The 22,184-nt window shown below is 42.2% G+C and overlaps 1 long non-coding RNA gene across 1 annotated transcript in view; it reads right to left on the bottom strand.

Annotated features, from left to right (window-relative positions):
- Positions 1-22,184, bottom strand: part of LOC311527852 — a 254,251-nt gene that overhangs the window by 8,138 nt on the left and 223,929 nt on the right. Inside the window, exon 2 of the long non-coding RNA XR_014713465.1 lies at positions 6,771-6,851. This is a non-coding gene — a long non-coding RNA (uncharacterized lncRNA). The remainder of the gene's footprint in view (positions 1-6,770; positions 6,852-22,184) is intronic.

The raw sequence follows: 22,184 nt of genomic DNA, 5'->3' as shown, positions 1-22,184 counted from the left end.
GCTCCAGAGAGCAGGCGAGTAAGCCCCGAGGATGGCCAGGCAAACCTGAATGGCACTGTGACTCTATGTTCCAGGATGCCTCGCCCAGCCTCGGGAGCCAGGCCCAGAATAGGAGCTGCCGTTGCAGGTGAGTTTGGGGCAGGCTCGTTCTCCAACTCCCCCTTCTCCCAGGGCCTCCCGTCTGCACTGGGCTGGGATTTGGGTTGTGGTGCCAGGGCGGAGGGTGTACGTAAGTAATGATGAGTCGCAAAAGCAGACAAAATCCAGTTGGTGGGTTCACCTTAGTAAAATGTTTGGGAACCACTGTTTTAATACATGTTTCAGAATAACAGCCGTGTTAGTCTGTATTCGCAAAAAGAAAAGGAGTACTTGTGGCACCTTAGAGACTAACCAATTTATTAGAGCATAAGCTTTCGTGAGCTACAGCTCACTTCATCAGATGCAGGCATCTGATGAAGTGAGCTGTAGCTCACGAAAGCTTATGCTCTAATAAATTGGTTAGTCTCTAAGGTGCCACAAGTACTCCTTTTCTTTTTGTTTTAATACAAACCAATAAAACAACATATAACATTAATTAGCCATGCTCCTGGTTACTTTAGTCCTTGTAGCAAGGTGTCTCTGCACAAGGCATCAGACCCTGCATTTACCTCAGTTTCCCTTCATCCAATGGTTTATTCTGGCTGCTAAGGAAAGTGACTTAGCCCTCCAGCTATGTAACGTAAAAGTCCACCGTCTTCCACTGTGCAACCAGAAATCCAAACACAAATCTTCCACCCTGATCTCCCTCGGCACAGTGCTTCCTCCCCACGGGTCTTTCTTCTTTCAGCAGTTTTCTAGCACTCCTGGGCTCAGTCCCTTCTCCCTCCATTTGTTTTCAGGGGTCACTGTGTCCCCTTGCTAGGTAGCAAGGTTCCCTGTAAGCAGGGTCAACTGAACCCTCCCTCACAGGGCAGCAGCTGAGGGAGAACCTATTCCCACCTTCTGCTGTAGGGTCCCAGCCTTGGAAACCTAGACATCCAGGCTATCTGCCCCCATAATCTCAGTTTACGCTACTTTTTCTCTGAGCCTGTTATACTCTCTCAGCCTCAGCCTCCTCCCGAGTCCTTTCTTGGCTAGCCTCCCACTCTTGGTCATGTACTGATTCCCGAGTCTCCTCTCCCTGATCAGATTCCCCTTTCCCCACAGCCTGCTCTTATTCCCTCAGTAGGCCTGGCTTAGTAACAGCACTGCTCTTAATTGCCTTCACCTGGGGAGGTGAGCTAAACTTGGCACAGATACAGATTAAGATGGTTTGGGTTTAAGAGCCAGCTCACCCTGTGACAGTCCTGATCCTGGGAAGCCTGATGCACATGCTTAACTTTATGCATCATGAGTAGTTCCAGTGAAGTCAATGTGACCAATCACAGTTAGAAATGCATGTACATCTCTGTAGCTCACAAAAGCTTATGCTCAAATAAATTTGTTGGTCTCTAAGGTGCCACAAGTACTCCTGTTCTTTTTGCGGAAACAGACTAACACAGCTGCTGCTCTGAAACCTGCTTGTATGTTGTATCCCTTTCCCTTTGTCTCTCTAGACTGTACGCTCTTTGGGGAAAGGACTGTGCCTTCCTTTGTGTTTCGAAAGCACCTAGAGCACGGTGGGTGTTGCTGCAATCTAAATAGAGAAAACAACAATAATAGTGACAATGTAGGGAGGAAAATGCTGCAGAAAGCAGACAGAGATGAGGGGCTGGACTTCCCAGGGTTTGACACCCACATTGGGGCCAGTTTTGCCAAAAAACAAACAAACACACACAAAAAACCCCAGCTCCCATTTAGACTCCTCAGTAAGGGCTGGATTTTCCATGGTGCTCAGCATCCAACCTGCACCCAACGTGGCGAGCTCTTGGGACTATCTGGCCCTAGTTGTGGCGGCCAGAAAATTGAAAAGTCTGGCTGAAGACTTTGTAGCCATTGTACTGAGTCAGGGAAGGAGGAGTGTGGATGGGTAGAGAAAGGAATTCCAAAGCAATAATAAATGCCGTCTATGTCCTGTATACTCAGGGCACCCGTATACCTCAAGCCTGGCTTCTGAGAGGGCTTTTCATTCCCTTATACATCGCACAGATCAAATAAACTTTCCTTTTTAATTGGAATACCTTTGGGGGAGGGGGAAAGCCAAACAATGGGTATAAATCACAGCAAAAAGGTTCATGAACTCCACTTTCAAAGGAGTCAGGAGCCTGACTCCTTTAGGCTCTTTGAACAGCCCAACTCAAAGTGCAAGAGGCTCAGCCAGCCCTGTTTTCAAGGCCTTGGCCTAATGATAAAGGAGCAGGTTGTGTGTGCTGTGGGAGACTGGGTCTAGTCTATGCATGCACAAATTAGGACTTTGTTGGAGGAGAAGTGTGCCAGGTACCAACTTCTTCTTTGAGCAGCTCAGGAAGATGATCCCTGGCTAGTACAAGAAAATGATCAAGGCCTTTGGGTGTTTTGGGGACTAATGTTTTCATGTATGGAGAAGAGGTCCTACACCAACTGCTTGGTGAAAAGAGGGGCCTGTTTGTTCCTTAGAACAGAAGGAAACAGAAGGAATGTTAAACCTCCCAGTTGATTGCCTGTGCATTTGCTTTCCTAATTCGTCATTGATGTCGGTTTCACTGCAATATCATATAGTGCTAGGCAAATAATCCTGGGATCTTTTCCTTTCCAGCACAATTGTAATTATAGGTTGGATTCTGTGACACTGATAGAAACTAGAAATAACTCCACTTAAGTCAGTGGAGTTATTCTCGCTTTACACCAGTGTCACTGAGCTCAGAATCTATTGTCTTACACGAGTGGTCACTACATGGCTTAAACATGCCTCCAGGTAGCCCTCTTAAAAGTGTCTCTGCAAAATGAGGCGCTCGCTTTTAAAAACTCTTCCCAGTGACTTTCCATAGCCAATTGCACACAACTGAACCAGGAGACAAACCCCAGACTTCACACAGGTCAAATCTGCATTGTGCCTGCAATTTCATAGGCTATTATTGTTCTTATTTATAAAATGCAGCCAAAATGGTTTTTTCCTGCCTTATACAGTATTTTTTCCAGAGCAGAAGGAACATAAAAAGGAGGGAAACTGGAGACAAAACAACATTATTTTGACAAAAAGCTCTATTGCACAGATTGCCAAGATTCAAGTCAGCAAGCACTGTACATAAACAAGTTGAATTTTCATCCACCTTCTCTAAGTAGACATCTGGATACACATCATGTGAGACATTAGCATCGCCAGATGTGCAGAATTCTTCTAGCTTAGGGAAGGTTGCTTAATTCATTCGCTTTGCATAAAAAACTATGCAGGGAGAGTCGGGGAGCGGAGTGGTTGACAAATGACCTTTATAAATCAAACTTGACATGGCAATGTGCATTGTCCGCGTCACTCTCATCCAGCACAGACTTCTCCTCAGACCAATACAAATTTCCAAACGTTTAGCGCAAACGTAAGTAAAATATTTCCACGGCTATGAACACTACTACGGCTGGTTTTGTTCTGAGGCCATTTGGATGGAGCTATCACTGTGCAGCCCCTCCCATTTGACACTCTACTTTCCAGAGTGTTCTGTCAGTGCTTGATTAATGGTTTGGATTTTTTGCACCACATTTGCCTGCAATATGGAGTACTCTGCTCGGCTCAGACTGTGCAAGGCACATTCTCTCTCTCTCTCTGTCTGTCTGATAAGCTGTTTGCAATTCCACAGGATAGTTTCATGCTTCGCTTTCTGCGAGACCTGTGAAATTCTACCCAGCAGTCAAGCTGCAAGTTGAGTTTTTTTCATGGCAGGAAGCTCAACTTCGTTATTGTTTAAATTGCTTGATGTGAGTGGAACCTTATTGGTCATGATTTGGACTTGGGGAGATAAAAGAAAAAGAAGCTTGTTCTCATGGTGATGGAGTTTCACTTCAAAGTGTGCCTGTAGAAAAGCAAAACAGCCTATACTCATCTTTAATGTAACTCCCTCTTCTCTTGGTGTGGATTTATCTTGGTGCCCAAACTCTGTAGGGTTACACTAGAGATGAATTTGGCTGTAGGCCTTTATTTTAATGCTCAGAATATTAAATAAGATGAATCATTGCCCCTGGAAAGCTAAAGAAAAAAGAAAAATTAGATTCAAAAGAACAATTTAGTTAGTTGCACATGCTTTGGGCCTACTTGATCCTAAAATAAGCAAGAAACTTGTTCCAGGTTCTCATGAGATGCCCAGTACTCTCTGATTTCAGTCAGGTCAGAATTACAGGGAGTGGGAATCGCTTCTCTAGTATGGTGTAACTTCTGGCCATAAACAAGGGCATGCAAACACCTTCCATTCAAGGATCTCAGACAGCTTTACAAACAACAAGTTCAGCTTTGCAACTGTGGTAGACACCACCTTGGCTGACACAATAGAGATTGGACCAAGGAGCTCCAGAGCTAAAATCATGAACTTCTACAATTTGAACTAAGGAGTCATGCCTTGCTAGCCAGGGCTATGACAGACTCATATTTTCTGTGGATCAGTACAGAAGGGGACCTTTAACACACACTCACCACTGGGTTACACAATAGCGCTGGGTAGGAGCGGAAGAGGAGTATTATCCCCACATTCTAGATGAAGAAAAGTCACAGAGAGAGTGTAAGAATAGAATCCAATGCCCCTGTATCCTGGTGGCCTCTTCATTAAAGGTTACCTGGAGGAAAGCAGGGAGAGGGAAATGTACTTTTGGGGGGCTTCTTTTTGATGTAAAATGATTTTTAAATTACTTTTTTTTTTACTTTGAAATATCAGAAATACCAAGTCTTGTCTCCTGAGTTTTTGCTTTGATAACAAAAGAACTAGAGCAGGAGTTCACAGTCTTGATTTGAGGGAAGTGGCGGGTGCTGAATCTTTTGCAAAGTGAGTTTTTTCCTAAGTGTTTGTCATGTCCAAAGTGTTTTAAACAGCCTGACTAAAAATCTGTTCTATTGTCAATGGCTGAAGTTTTTCAAGCTTTACTGGTTCTCCAATCTGCCAATGAGTCATCCAAAAAAACAGGCAAATCAGGACCCGATGTTTCTAAAGTATAAAACCAAGCAGTATACAAAACAAAACAAACACCTTTCAGACCTTCTTTATATATCCTAAAGAAGCAAATAAGGACTTGAATGTATATTGTTCCTTTGACGGTCATCTTTAACCAAAGATTATTCCCCCTCCACTCAACCACCCCAGTCATGTCAAATCTTGCATTCTGTTCTCAGTCCTTACAAACTAAAATCAATGGGGATTTGTCCTGCATCAGGATTAAGGACTATTTTAACTGGTATTTAGGCACCTAACTCACATTAAATACCTTAAAAAATCTGTCCCTAAATACTGCAAGATTTGGCACTGCACCACCAAATAACTAAAAAAAAAAATGGGTGGGGTTTTTTTTGTTTGTTTGTTTGTTTTAATCTCAGAAAATGATTCAATGGGTTTTGAGTTGTTCTTATTTTTTCTGAACCCATTCAGCCATCCCTTGAAACAATTCCAGAAATGTCCAGGTTTTTCAGTTCAAACCTGTAATTTTTCCCATCCTACAATCCAGAAACTCACCTAGAGTGAATGTTCCCAAAATGAGAGCAGTGAGATACTTGCCAACTGCCATTGGGGTGTGAGTCACCAAGTTTCATCGGTTTTGAAACTGTTGGAGACCTTCATGTCACAAGGCTTCAGCCTGAAGCATAACTCATCCCAGTTTTGCACAAAAGGTTTGTGAACCTTGATGAAACTATTGCAGAAGTCTGGCTAAGATTTCAGGATTTGTAATAAAGGTTTTGCTCGACCCTGGTAAAGATCCCTAAATATTAATGACTAGCTTGAGCAGGAGGACCCAGACCTGACAACCCCTGATTTTTGGAGGAGTGTAGAATTGGAATCTCAGTCTAACTCTGAATTGCCTCTGTGGCCTTTATCTCCATAACAGACCAAACCAAATCTGAACTTGCCCATGCTCAGGAGTATTTAGAGAAAGGAGAGGTGGGAATCTGGAGCCAGATATAAGTCAGGCTCAACTCTGTTCAGAAATGAGATTCATAATAGAAATGCTAGCACCGGGTTCACTACCTGCCATGGCACATGCTGCCCTAAAAGTGCTATGGTATACTGATGCTATAAAACTGTAACCTAGAAAGTACGTGGGATGGGTAAACAGTTCAGAGGAAATTGCATGCCTGTCCAAAAAAAGCCCAGTTTGAATATGCTGAATCTGCCTTGAATGATGTAACATAATGACAATATCAGGATGAAATTTCAATCGAAATTCATCATTCCTATTGAGAAACTGCCCCAAAAGAACCCATATTCTGTGACCTGAAGACACTGAAGCCATAGGTCCTCTTCTGCCACATGCATTCCATCTTTGGAGTGGAATCCCTACTGTTTTGGCATCCTGATGTGTAGATACATCATCATGTGGTCACCAGACTTTCTACGGCTGCTAGCACAATGGGTCCCTGTCTTGTTTAAGGTCTCAGCATGCTACCATAACATAAATATGTAATAGACTAATACACAGTAAGAGACAGTCCCTGCCTCAAAGAGACCTAAGTAGAGAAGACAGACAAATGGGCAGAGAAAGATTAAATGACTTGTCCAAGGTGAACCTGGATCTTGTGAGTCCCAGCCAGCACCTTTATCACAGGACCATCCTTTGTTTCAAACCCAAACTCTTCCAGTTCAAACTCCCCCACCCCAGTAATGGCATATAGAAGCACAGGGTTATAAATCATGGTAATTCAGCCCCACCTATAATAATATAGCACATTGATTTCAATGAGGTTGCAGCAATGTAAGTGAAGGCAGATTGTGGTCTCAGGGAATGACAATCTGTAGAAAGAAAGAAAAAAAGATCAGATGAGAATCTTGGTTTACAACTTGAATCAAATCCAAAGCAAATCTTTCTGGAGGTTCAAAAAGATTCCTGGTTTTTATTGCTTGTCTCCTTTAATTTTCATGAGCCTCTGCACTTCCAGGTTCCTTATAGTATCAGAAATAGAAATGCCATAAAATCTGAGAATGGGACATTCTCGCAGCCTGTATTTCTCACTTAGCTGGAAGCAGAAAGTGCCAGACACCCTAAGACAGCCTCTTTGCAAGAAATTCCCCACTCACTTTTGAAGACCCATTCAAATTAACATCCAAACTTGTAGGTATTTATCTAAACCAAACTATTAAACCTTTTGAAGTTTTCCCATCTCTACTAAATACTAGAGTGTGAGTTTCTTGGTTTAATAGCAGAAAAATGAAATAGTGATGCAAAAAGACTCTTCGAATTAAGGATCTGTTAATATTCAAAAGGCTTAACATTTGTGCAGAAATTTTGTGCTAAGCTAATAGAAAATTATCAGACTTAACCTTGGGGTTTTGTGCTTTTACCAAGTGAACAAGTTTAATGCCTTTAAACCCTTATCAACCTCTCTTCAGTGTTTGCATTTAGAACATAATCTCCATTAAAAGCTGTGGAACATGTCCTCCAAATGACCTTTTCAGTAATCAGAATATACATATAGTCAGTTCTGAAGAGCACAGCAAACTGTTTTATAGACTCAAAAAAAGATGGCCATCGAAGCCAAAAGGAGAATTATTCCTGAGGGTCTCTGGAGAGCAAAATGCCTCAGTCATCTCATGGCTAAACAAAAACGTGATTAGATCTCATCTCTGAAAAAGAGAGAAAGTGCAGATTTATCCATTTAAATAAGTGCCCTATTCTTGTTACTTTGAAGAGGGGAAAGCAACAAGATGTGCTACATGCAGGAACAGAAGAATTTGAAGGAAACAGCAGTGCAGATTTTCAGGGATTAGGAGCCTCGGGAGACTGGAAATAAGAGTTGGAGCCTCTCTTCTCTGGGTCCCCAGTATAAGTACTGAAATATTTGGGGGAATGGTTTATTACGATATCAGGCAAGTCTTCATTGACCATACTTGGTTTCCAATTGACGTCTGTTTGGTAATCTATGTGAAATGAGTTGGAGGGTTCTCAGTCTAGTTCCTAATGGACAGAGACCCAAATAATTAAAATAATCAGCACAATTGACACCTGCTCATTGACTGTCTCAGAAGTAGGACCAAGAACTGAAATGGGATGGAGCATCAAGAGGAATCTATCACTGCCACTGCCCTCTACCCGTGCTGCACCTCTCCTGGGAGAGGAGGGGGGAGAAAGAGAACTTCCACCTCCAGAGCTATTTGCTGAGCACCTTTCATTGAAGCAAAAGCCATAAATAAAAAATTTTAAAAACCCAGAGTTATACATTAGCATCTTTTGAAAACTTTCTGATGCTTGCTCTGGAGGGAAAGCAATATTCCTGCACTCCCCATCCGGCTCTTGTCATGCAAAATAAACCCATCTTTGACATGGAGATCTCTCTCATCCTTTTTTCTCCCAGAAATCTTACACTTTCCTTCCCAGACCACCACCACCCACCAGGGAAAATCAGTGCTAGAGTTGTTTAATAAAGTGGCTTTATTCTTCACTTGACAAACCTTAGCTTTTGATTGAACAATGCTGATTTTCTCGTGCATTCAATTTGGAGAGTGGCACTTCCATTCATACTGTAGTTAGATGGATGTGCTTTGTCAGGGTGGATGAGAATGATATATGCTCATAGCCTTAAAGGTGATATGCAAAAGGGGAGAAAATGTTCCCTATTTCTTGCTTCTTAAGGAAAATTTATAAGGCCTGGACTTGCTTTCTGTTTTGTTTTCAGATGGGTCAAAGGTATTCTGCTTGTTTTCCTTTTACATGGAAATAGCAGGAATATCAAATCTTGTCTCTCCTGTTTATACTTAGAAGGCTGGAAAGATGTGCAGGAGGGGAAGCTTTCTCAGCCCCCACAGATTCATGGATTTTAAGGCCAGAAGTGATATTTATAATAATCTATTCTGACCTCCTGCAGAACAGAAGGCCAAAGAATCTCACCCAGTAATTTCTGCATCAACTCCATAACTTCAGTTGGAGCTGCAACATCTCTTTTAGAAACTTTAGAAGACTCCAACTGATGGAAAATCCACTGTGTCCCCAAGTAAGTTTTTCTAATGTTTAAGTACCTGCACTGTTAAAAAAAAATCACATTATTTCTACTCTGTATTTGTCCAGCTTTACTATCCAAACACTGGAACTCATTATGTGCCTTTTTTTCTAGATTAAAGAGCTGTCTACTATCAGATATCTCTTCCCCATGTAGGTACTGTACTTTTACACCACGATCAAGTCACCTTTTAACCTCCTCTTTAATAAACTAAACAGATTGAAGGGTGGGGATGCTGAAGCGTTCTCAAATGATGAAATTCATTTAAAAATTCATCAGTGTGTTGGCAGACTACTCATTGGGACATTTGCTCTCCCTTGAAGCAACCTGGAGTTGTTTATCCCTTTCCTTGACTTGGGCTTTACAAAGACTTAAAATGAGGAGTAGCTTCTCGAACGGAAAAAGCTATGCACTGTGTGAGAAGACACGATCGTTCCCTTAGATTAATGAGTGCACACTGCTCCAAGAAGAGACTCCTATCGTTATCACTACCGCTAACAACACTGTTTCCCCACAAGAGCCCTTGGCACTGGGGTTGCCTACGCCAGCAGGCTGTGGGAATTATTAATGGGGTGTGGTGGAAAACAATCATCCATTGTGGCATTAATGGTCTGAAAAGAGTTGCTTTTGACAAGGCCATTTAACACCATCAATAAATAAATAATTCTGGGGTGAGGGAATAATTACAATGATGATGATGAGGCACTGTGGTGACAGCATGGGCTAAGTGGAGACTGTGTCAACTTCTTGTATTACACTTCTCAACTTCTTCTCAACCAGCAGAAAACACGCACGTGTGACCTTCTGCCTGTGAGGTGGTCAAGCTGTGGAAGGTGGTTTTGGCTTGGGCTGGTGGCATAGCAGGAAGAAGAAGTGAGAAGAGAGGCCAGAAAAACACACACCAGCAAAAGTAACATATTCTGGGGTGGGCGATTACAGATCTCCTCTGGGCAACGGAGGAACCATGGTCATGCTAGAGTGACTGCCTTGTGCAGCTTGAGATGGGAAGAAAGCTTAGAGTAGGGATAGCAGTGGAATTTTCTGACTTCACCTGCATCAGAGTCTTGGCTGGTTTCTGTGCGTTAAGACCACACTAAAAAACTGGTGCTTTAACCTCTCCATGTGTAAAATATGGTTACTAATTATTTATGCCTCTCACAGGGGACTCGGGAGCTTAAATCACTGGTGAGATGCCTCAAGAAAATGTCTTTGAAAATACAAAGTATCCATCCATAGTTAATAAAATAGTATACTCTGTGACTCTTTCAGTATTCGCTACCTAGACGTGGTGGGTATTTTCACATCTGGTTGGATGCGGCTGTCAGATCCTTCTCTAGCCAGACCATCTTTGGATACAGTGGTGTTTTGAAGTGTTTTCCTATACTGAATATATCTTGGGAACATAATACATTGCACTAATATAGCCCTTTGAGTTTCTCAGCTAAAATTAGGAAGCGAGATCAAATCACGTTTCAGTTTAATTTGCACCAGACATTCTGTGACTGGGAGACAGGGTCCTAACTAAACACAAGCAAAGAAATATTCACAAACATTTGTTGGAAAAGAAGCCACAAACCTGTTTCAACAGAACTTGAGACTCTTTTCATTCACGTTCCACAAACGTTGTATTTTGTGAAAAGAGAAAATATCAGAAAGCGTATTTTCATGAACACTGACATGACAAGAGTTCAGATAGCCATCTGCAAAGATTTTTCTGGGTTTAGAAATCATCCAATCCAGGAGCATGAATGCTACCATGTGTCATATGTGTCACAACAATAATCACAAGGAATAGTGTGCAAGATTTATATATGTTCATGTAAACCACTGGGTAAATTATGGATAGATTTCAATGTGAGTTTTGCTCTAATAAGCTCTGATCCAGTAAAGCACTTAAGCACATTTTTGCTTAAATCATCTTGTGAAATTCACTCCCATTCATCAAAGCATATGTCTGATTTTAAGCACAGAGATTTTAATGAGACTTATGTGATTTGGTGAATCAGGGTCTTCCACAAATATATAGCCTAAATGTGTAAACCAGCGGGATTACTCATGTGCTTAAAGTCACACACCTGCTTCAATGCTTTACTGGACCAGGGCCTTAATGACTGCAACATGTAGCTCTATTTAGTTTAAGAATAAAATTAATTTTAAAAAAATCATCAAAAAAAGATCATTTCAAGAGTCTAAAGGTGAAAATATACAAATTCAGAGATCAGATTCTACATCCTCTTGGAATCTTAAAAGAAATGTGGCATGTATGCTGTGGCTTTTTCAGATCCTCAAAACAATTTTTAAATCAAATTATCTTTTGCATTTATCAGATAAATAATTCTATCAGCTCTCCAACATCAGCAGCAGCCCCAAGAGGCTCTGCAAACTAGCTGCTGAATAAATGGTTAAATAAATCTGTTACAATTATACTGGTAATGAAAAACTAAAGTGACATCATGTCTTCTCCAATGTAAAGTAAAATCCTATTTGCTGCTGCTTTTTTTGGTGATATTGTATTTCTATAGTAGCTGAGGATTTATTTGTGGGGTGTAATTGCAGAGCCCAAAATAGCTCTAGCATCTTTTCTGAGATAGGATCTCAAAAAGCCAACATTCATACAGCAGAGTCTTATCATAATGTGACATTTCACTTAAGGAAACACAAGACTCAAACATCCCTAAATTTATAGACTCTTTGTGCGTTAAGAAACAGACATGAGCTCAGACTTTGACCATAATGAATAGGAAGAGGAGCATGAACACCCAGCTCTTTATATGAGGGTTGTGTCTCCTCAAAAGGCTGCAAGGTCTTTGGGTCAAGTTCTCTACCAGCTGATGTTAATGTCTCTTTGCCTTTTATTGGAAATAGGATTAAACCACAGCAAGGTGCAAAATGCACCAATGAAACTCAACTGTTCAATAGCTCTGTAACATACAACGCGTTCCAGACAGCCTCCAGCCGTTTGTTTGGAAGAGACAGAAACATTAGAATGTCTGGTGTAAGACTTCTTTGACTGGACTGGCGTTTAGGAGCCAACTAGTCACCCCATAAGGAAGTGGGGGGAACATAGGAATTCCAGTATTGTAAAATCTGGGCTGCCCCGTCAGCATAACCAGGCTAATCTTAAGAGTTGGAGTAGGCACAGCTGTAGTTTCTGGGTCCTGTGAGCCATGGAGGGCTACGTATTTTACAGAAGGGGCATGAAAGATAAAGACTATTCTTTGGCTTTTACATGGGAATAGCTCCTAATCTGGGAAAGATGCTAGAGACCTTTCTTACCCCCAGATGCAGCATCTGGGCACATTTGGTGTTTATAAACCCAATCAAACGTCCGTTGATGTAAATGGGGTCTTAGCATTACTGGAAAGCTCCTTCTAGAGTGTTTTTTTCCCCCACATTCGGAATTGCATTTTGAGTCAGCCCCCCCGACTTGCACCAGTGTCGTCCCTCCCTGCTCCAAAAACACTCAGGTGTGCAGTGTTCCATTTGGATGAATGTGCACGGAGAGCACATGCTGGGCCCATAGCCTCGATTCGGTGAGCCTCCAAGCAAAATCAACGTCACGAGGAAAGGAAATTCACTCAGAGCACAAGCCATTTACAAAGGTTAGGTCATGCAATCTGAGGACAGAGCCGGTGCTGAGGGTCCGTCTGCACTGCACACCTCTTTTGGCAGCATGTAGGGTACGTGTAACTACACGCTGCGGTGCAAAGGAGGCCGTGTCCACACTGCAGTGTGCGGCTATATACCTCGGTGAAAGACACTGGCAAGCAGGAGGCGACGGAGAAAGGCTCAGCGGTGGGGAGCTGCTGGAGGCTTTCATGAGCCTTTCCCAGCCTCACAGAAAGACTCCTGCAGCAGAGAGCGGCTGGAGCCTTTCCCTACTGCCTCACCTCTACCAGAGTCTTTCCCTGAAGGGGGAAAGACTCCAGCGTTGGCGGGGAGGGGGCAGAGGACACTACACTGCTAAAAATAGCAGTGTAGATGAGGAGGCACTGCTTGGGTGAAAGGAGGGTCCTGTAGGGTACATACCCGGGTGTGTATTTATTCACCTAAGTAGTGCCTCACCGTCTACACTGCAGCATGGGACTACACTCTACATGCCACCAAAAGGCTCGTGCAGCATATAGGTGCCCTCAGGTGAGCAGTCACTTGGCTTGGGTATCATCTTTCAAATCTCATAGACTTGAATGAATTCTCACAGCAAATCCAGTATGAGCAGACCAGAGACTGAAACGTGCTTGAAAAAAGTACTTGTCGAACAATTTCAGATCACAAACCACCACAACAAATTGTGATCTGCTCATGGACAATTCATAGAGTGAGGGAAGAGCTCTAAACTCCATGGATGAGTACCAGTGCTATCACCGACAAATGCTATTGCCCCATGAAGGGAGTTACCTGGACTCTGAAGTCTCTCAAGGTGCTTTAGTTGGTGTCCCACAGTCATCCAGGAACACAAACTTTTGAATAGTAAGTTGCAAATCATTCCAGCTGGCACTTGCTCTCCCATTACCAAGGTCAAAGCATGTATATTTAGGTGCGTAAGACGGTTGATGTTGATGCCTCAGTGTCAACTTGACTAACCCTGTTGAATTTTGAAGCAGCAATGACATACCCTCTATACTTAACCACTACAGGTGAAATCCTGACCCTATTGAAGTCAATAGCAAAACTCACATCGACTTCACTGAGGCCAGGATGCCACCCAGATCTGACAGAGGTTTATGAACATCTGATGAAATATCTTGAGATGCAGAATAGAGCTGGTAAATTGATCAAAGGAAAGTCTTGGCTGTGATGGGCTGTGGGGGAGATGGGTTCCATCCTTTACATTCTGGAGAAAAGGCAGAATTGGGGATCTTATTGCAGAGTATAAAAATGCTAAAGTGGGTCACGATCTCTCAATGATGAGGATGAGGATCTGTTTAAATTTAGTGTGAAGACGCTTGGGTATAAAAAAACCAAACAAGCCGAAATTTGGATAAAAACATGGTGATTTTTAGTTTGTTTTTTGGTTGTCTTTTTTTCCCCTTCCTCCAAAGGTAATCCACATCAGCATGATGGGGTGGGAACTAGTACTGAGGTAAATTAAAATCCAAACACAATATTCTGTACAGGAAGCTTTGAAAATATTGTAAATGAATTCAAGGGTTGGAGGCATCATTTGTTTTGAGTGGATAATGTAAAGCTGTGGGGGAAGAGGAAAGAGGGGAGTCTGTGTATTTGCAAAGCACAGTATGAGAATGTAGCTAGATAGATTTGAGAGGGAGCAGAATTCCGCCCTGGAGGTGGCTGAATTTCTCTGAGGAATGAACTAATTCTTATACACATACACACATGTAGAGTACACTCACACACCACACACACAGTTTGTAAAGCCCTTTGGAATGTCTATAACTATAACACTGTCATTGATTATGCAAGATTTAATTCATGAATGGTTTTGCAAATAGAGCTAATTCCCACAAAGATGCAACTTCATTTCAAGAACAGCATCCTGATGAAATTTCAAACAAAGCCAGCCAGCATCTGAGAGGATAACCTCAGCTCTGGTGGCATCGTGTTGACACACGTCCTTTTCAGAAAAAGAGAAATCAAAGCAAGTGCCCATCCCCAGAGGAGGTAGCAAATATCAGTGAAAGGTACACTGCCAGTGATATAAAATGGTGTATAAAATGTCACCCAGCACTGAATGCCCCCAAGTGTTCTTGTGTAGAGACAAACACAGGGAGGAGGAAATGTCTCAAATTGTGTGAAAATCTCTGTTCAGAAGGAAAGCCAATGTCATCTCATAAAGAATAGGTACAAAAAGATGGTGTTTTTCTAATGGCAGGCAGAGCTTTCCTGTGATTGCAGTGGGACACAAGTGACATGAGTTTGGATCTTGATAGTGCTGCTGATTCAGTTTGTGAGCTCAGGCAAGTCACTTGACCTCTCTGTTGTTCAGTCTTCCCATCTTTAAAATAGTCACCCAGTTTTTAAAAAGACTCAGAGCTCCTCAAATGAAGGGAATAATAAATAAGCAAGACATTTTATTATGTTGTATGCATAATTTTGTTACTTTCCTAAATTCTCATCCATAGCTCACTGAAATCAATGGACAGACTCACTGATTTCAATGGACATTGGATCAAACCCCTAATCTATGTATTTTGAAAAGACTAAATTGAAATACTAGCAGAATTCAGATAGATGGCTACGTAATCACGGCGAAGATATTCATTGCCCTTTTCAATCTGAGTATATTGAACCAATGGCCAGGCACTAATTTGGACCGTTGCGGGTCTAACACCTAGCAACAAGCAGAAAAGTGGCTTGTATTTCATTCACTAGCAGCAGCTGTAGCGGGATGCTAAACAGTATTATTCAGTGCAGCCACGAGGTGTGTAAAATACCTTATTTAAATTAACCTCAGCCATACCTGGCAGAGCATTAAAGGATCTTATGATGAACACATTTGGTGTGTATAATAAGCAAGCTCTGTGACCAGTCCATCGCTGGTACAGAAATACATGACATGGTGTCAGGAATAAACAAAGAACAGAAACAGAGAAGGGCTACTAGGATGATCCAAGGAATGAAAACCTACCTTCTACGAGGAGACTCAAGGAGCTTGGCTTGCTTAGCCGAGCCAAAAGAAGGCTGAGGGGAGATATGATTGCTACCTATAAATAGATCAGAGGGATAAATACCAGGGAGGGAGAGGAGTTATTTAAGTTAAGCACCAAAGTGGACACAAGAACAAATGGCTATAAACTAGCCATCTACAAGTTTAGGCTTGAAATTAGGTGAAAGTTTGTAACCATTAGAGGAGTGAAGTTCTGGAACAGCCTTCCAAGGGGAGCAGTGGGGCAAAAAACCTAACAGGCTTCAAGACTGAGCTTGATAAGTTCATGGAGGGGATAGTATGATGAGATTTCACGTACATGGCATGTAGCCGATCTGTGACTGCTAGTAGCAAATATCCCCCATGGTCAGTGATGGGGAGGGCTTTGAGTTACTACTGAGAATTCTTTCCCAGGTGTCTGGCTGGTGGGGCTTGCCCACATGCTCAGGGTCTAACTGATCACCATATTTGGAGTTGGGAAGGAATTTTTCCCCGGCTCAGATTGGCAGAGATCCTGGATTTTTTTTTTTCACTTTCCTCTGCAGCATGGGGCATGAATCACTTGCAAGTTTAAACTAGTGTAAGTGGTGGATTCTCTTTAACTTGAAGTCTTTAAACCAGGGATCGGCAACCTATGGCATGCAGCCCTCCAGGGTAAGCCCCCTGGAAAGCCAGGCCGGTTTGTTTACCTGCAGCATCAGCAGGTTAGGCTGATCATGGCTCCCACTGGCTGCGGTTCGCCATTCCAGGCCAATGGGGGCTGCAGGAAGCGGCGGCCAGCACATTCCTCTGCTCGCACCACTTCCCGCAGCCCACATTGGCCTGGGACGGTGAACCGTGGCCAGTGGGAGCTGCGATCTGCATAACCTGCAGAGGCTGCCGGTAAACAAACCGGCCCGGCCCGCAAGGGTGCTGCGTGCCAAAGATTGCCGATCCCTGCTTTAAACCATGATTTGAGGACTGCAGTAACTCAGCCACAGTTTAGGGGTCTATTATAGGAGCCGGTGGGTGAGATTCTGTGTCCTGCAATATGCAGGAAGTCAGACTAAATTATCATGATGGTCCTTTCTAGCCTTAAAGTCTATGAACAGCAACAATGGCTGCAGACACAAGAAACAACCACAGAGGTGGCAGGATCTCATTAACATGCCACTCTTTAATGCCCCAGAGACCTTCAGCTTTGACAAACCTTCAAAATGGACAGACCGGAAACAGTTTAAAATATTTTGCAAAGATTTTGCATTGCTACCAAGCTGCACTAAGAAACTGGAGATATGCAGGCATTGTCTTTAATTTATTCTGTGGAGAAACAAGCAGAGCATATTTTTAAATCCTTTGACTTTACTGAAGACTGTCACAAAGATGACTATGAAATGGCTATGTTTGGTGCATGCTTTATACCTCAGAGAAATTTGTTTTATGAAAAAGCATGTTTCCATTATAGAATTCAAAAACCAGGGGGAAATATTGAATGTTTTATAAGCACTCTGCATATGTTGGCTGAAAACTGTGATTTTTGGAAATACAAAACATGAAAATATTACACCCATCTTGTCTCTTTAGGGGCTATAAACAGACACTAGAGTGTTAGAAGTCATTATCATAAAACCATGAGACAAGGGGAGAGAACTCCCGGGAAAAGAGGGACAAATTCCAGCCTATGGTGTGGAAAAACTCACATCCCACAAGTTGATGTATGTCCAGCCAGAGGTACGTGGTGTAATATATGCACAAAATATGCACATTTTGCAGCTGTTTGCCACATCAAAACAGTCAGGGAGTTGACTCATATTACAGACAATCAAGAGCCATTGTTTCTGGGATCTATCACTTGTGATGAGATAGATCTTGCCTGGAGAGTGAAACTGAATATTCTTGGCAAGACTATTGACTTTAAAATTGACTCAGGAGCTGATGTCACAGGCATCTCAGAAGGGATTTACAATTACCTTCATCGCTCCCAGAGCTGAAGTTACCGGAGACATTCTGAACTGCATGAGCCAGTCCACCACAGAAACATCTTACAAAGACAAAAGCTATGCATTCAGAATGCATGTGGTCAAAGGGTCAAAGACGAATAATCTTCTCAGCTGCAGCGTGGCAGCCATGATGGGCCCAGTGAAAAAGGTGGAAGAACTCAATGGAGGATTTGATGATATAGGACTTTTGAGAGGCAATCCAGTACAAATCCACTTAAGAGACGATTCTGAACCATGCAGTGAACAAATACCTCTACCTGACAGACCTTGGAAGAGACTAGCTGCAGATTTATGTGAATTCAGAGGACATCATTACCTGGTCATCATGAACTGTTTTTCCATGTATATAGAAATAATGTACTTGACAGACGTAACATGTTGCAATGTTATCAAGAAATTGAAGTGCACTTTTGCTCACTTCAGTATTCCAGAACAACTGGTGATGGATAACAGACCACAATTCACTGCAGCAGAATTTAAGTCATCCCAAATGAAATATGATTTTGATCATATTACTAGCAACCCACATTACCCACATGTGAAAGGAGAGGCTGACACAGCTGTACAAATAGCCAAGAAAATCCTACAGCAGGCAGATCCATTCCTTGCTCTTCTGAGTTACAGATCAACACCGATAGCAGCCACTGGATGTAGTTGAGCACACTTCCTGATGGGAAGACAACTCAGCACTACTTTTCCAACTTTGGAAAAGAAACTGTTTCCAAAGCTGCCACACATGAAGAGAGTACCCAAACTGGATCAAAAGGCTAAAAGAACTTACAAACACTTTTAGAACAGACGTCACTCAGCTAGAGAACTGCCACATCTAGAACCATGTTTATATCAAATTGGATGGAGAAAAAGTATGGACAGTTCTCACTGTCGTAAAGAAAAAAAATTCAGCACCCAGATCCTATGTGATCAAGTCCAACAGTGGAGAGTTCAACAGAAATTGTCGACATCTACCGTGTGTTCCTCAGAAAGAACAATCAACAGAGCAAATTCTACGGATGGCAGATGAAGAAGTCTCAAGGAGTCCAAGCCAACCACAGTGAGTCATTGCAACTAACAGACAGCCAGATGACCAAGTGTTGCATGTTCTGGTCATGTAATTAGAAAACCAGTACGATTCGGAGACACTTAACAGACTGATACATACTGAACTTCAAAGACAGCATGATAGTGTGTTATTGTAAATGGTAGGGATGCAGAATTTAAAGGGGAAGATGTAGTGGAATGCTAAACTGCATTATACTGTTCAGCCACTGTGTAAAATACCTTATTTAAAAGCATCTTAGCCATACCTGGCAGAGCATTAAAGGATCTTACAATAAACACAGCTGGTGTGTATAAAGAAGCTTGGTGACCAGTCCATATCTGGTACAGAAGTAAATGACAGTAACAGCAATGCTTTAATATAGTGTGGTTTCTTTGCTCAGTGACAGCATAAATTTGGTTCTTGTTAAAATGGACAATTACATAATCTCATACTAATTCTTGTGGTAATTCCCTCACACGCAGCATTAATATTTCTGGGTAATTTTAGAAAAAATTTAATCCATTCCTAGGGATACATTGTTCTTAGGTTTTCTTTTCCTGGATAAAGATTTTTGCAGTTTAACTACCTTGGCAAACTACCTGGCTTGATGACCTTTTGTCTTTTACCTGTAGGAAAATAAGCAACAGGAAGGAGCACAAACACTGGTAAGTTCTATGGTTGTGTTTAAGTATTCGGAGGATATCGGAGCTTGTTAGAACAGGCACGGACCTGATGAAAGTTCCAGTTCCTGCCTTTTCCCAGCTTGTTATTTTTAGTTTATTTTTAATTTATCATCAACAGTGTTCGGCTGCTTTATTTTCCCCTGTCTGTTGAGCCATAATTAAATTGCCCACATCAGAGAGCATTAAATGAGCACAAGTTTCCCTGATTTGCTAATAATCTTCTTTCAGAAGTGTCAGCTTTCTAATTTAACAGGCTCTTTCTGTCTGCCATCTACTGCCACCATTACCTTCTTCCATCTCCCAAACCATGTCACTCGCTCTAAACAATCATAGACTTTAAGGTCAGAAGGGACCATTATGATTGTCTAGTCTGACCTCCTGCAGAATTCAGGCCACAGAATCTCGCCCACCCACTCCTGTAACAAACCTCTAACCTATGTCTGAGCTATTGAAGTCCTCAAATCGTGGTTTAAAGACTTCAAGATGCAGAGAATCCTCTAGCAAGTGACTGGTGCCCCACACTGCAGAGGAAGGCAAAAAAACCCCAGGGCCTCTGCCAATCTGCTCTGAAGAAAAATTCCTTCCCGACCCCAAATATGGTGATCAGCTAAACCCTGAGCATGTGGCCAAGACTCACCAGCCAGACACCCAGGAAAGAATTCTCTGTAATAACTCAGATCCCACCCCATCTGACATCCCATCACTGGCCATTGGGCATATCTACCGCTAATAGTTGAAGATCAAATAATAGCCAGAATTAGGCTATCCCATCATATCATCTCCTCCATAAACTTATCAAGCTTAGTCTTGAAGCCAGATAGGTCTTTTGCCCCCACTGCTTCCCTTGGAAGGCTGTTCCAGAACTTCACTCCTCTGATGGTTAGAAACCTTCATCTAATTTCAAGTCTAAACTTCTTGATGGCTAGTTTATATCCATTTGTTCTTGTGTCCACATTGATACTGAGCTTAAATAATTCTTGTCCCTCCGTGGTATTTATCCCTCTGATATATTTATAGAGAGCAATCATATCTCTTCTCAGCCTTCTTTTGGTTAGGCTAATCAAGCCAAGCTCTTTGAGTCTCCTTTCATAAGACAGGTTTTCCATTCCTCGGATCATCCTAGTAGCTCTTCTCTGTACCTGTTCCAGTTTGAATTCATCTTTCTTCAACATGGGAGACCAGAACTGCACACAGTATTCCAGATGAGGTCTCACCAGTGCCTTGTATAATGGTACTAATACCTCCTTATCTCTACTGGAAATACTTCGCCTAATGCGTCCCAAGACCACATTAGCTTTTTTCACAGCCATATCACATTGGCGGTTCATAGTCAATCTGTGATCAACCAATACTCTGAGATCCTTCTCCTTCTCTGTTACTTCCAAGTGATGCGTCCCCACCTTATAACAAAAATTCATGTTATTAATCCCTAAATGCATGACCTTCCACTTTTCCACTATTAAATTTCATCCTATTACTATTACTCCAGTTTACAAGGTCATCCAGATCTTCCTGTATGATATCCCAGTCCTTCTCTGTATTGGCAATACCTCCCAGCTTTGTATCATCTGCAAACTTTATTAGCACATTCCTGCTTTTTTTGCCAAGGTCAGTAATGAAAAGATTAAATAAGATTGGTCCCAAAACCAATCCCTGAGGAACTCCACTAGTTACCTCCTTCCAACCTGACAGTTCACCTTTCAGTGTGATCCGTTGTAGTCTCTCCTTTAACCAGTTCCTTATCCACCTTTCAATTTTCATATTGATCCCCATCTTTTCCAATTTAGCTAATAATTCCCCATGTGGAACCGTATCAAATGCCTTACTTAAACGAGGTAAATTAGATCCACTGCATTTCCTTTGTCTAAAAAATCTGCTACCTTCTCAAAGAAGGAGATCAGGTTGGTTTGACACGATCTACCTTTTGTCCCAATTACCAACATTTTGTCCCAATTAAACAGCTACAGAGTTAACTCCACCAGCAAGAGAGTCATTATTCCTGAAGTTTTCTGAGGAACAAACCCACACACAGGCCTCTGGGTCCACTTCCCTTAGCTTCTGTGTTATGCTAAATTATGTTATCTCCTGGCAGTCTGGGAACTGGGAAAGACAATTAAAAATAAATAAATAATGGAGACATTGACAGCAAAGTTAAAGAAATGGGATATGTCGCTGGTAACTGCATGCATGTTCAGTTTAATAATAATTAACACACACGGCAGCATGGGAAATTTCTGCAAAGAAACCAGCTTCCTCATGCTGATCATTGAGGATGCAGGCACAAATGCAATTTGCCTCCAATCTTCTTGACAGAGAGAGAGAGAGAGAGAGAGAGAGAGAGAACAGTTCATCTGGGGATCCAAAAGTGCTTTACAAAGATTAATTAACTTGTACAAACTCCTCTGTTATGCAGGTAAGCAGTATTGTCCTTGTTTTACAGCTTGGGAAACTGAGGCACAGAAAGGTTCAGTGGCTGGCTTAAGATCACACAATATGGCCATGCTAGAGCAGGGAATAGAATCCAGGCATCCTGATCATCATGTTCATGCTGTAACTATTAGATTGTGGTCCTACTATGTAATAAATATGTATATGTCATACAGATGCACCTACATTAGGCCTGTGCGATGGGGCGTCTGCCTTGCCCTGGCCCTGATAGGGTTAAAACCCAGCCTGGAAGGCTACAAGGAAACAGCCAGTTAGGGCAGTGGCTGTGGCCAATTAGGGCGGCAGTTGGACCAGCCAATCAGGGCCCAGCCAGCCCATATAAAAGGAAGCTGCAGGCCAGAGCAAGTCAGTCTGCTGCAGGGAACCCAAGGTAGCC

Source organism: Lepidochelys olivacea, assembly GCF_965140295.1.
Source record: "Lepidochelys olivacea isolate rLepOli2 genome assembly, chromosome: 10".
NCBI lineage: Eukaryota > Metazoa > Chordata > Testudines > Cheloniidae > Lepidochelys > Lepidochelys olivacea.
Note: the sequence above shows the minus strand (reverse complement) of the source record. Positions and strands in the feature narration are given on the sequence as shown.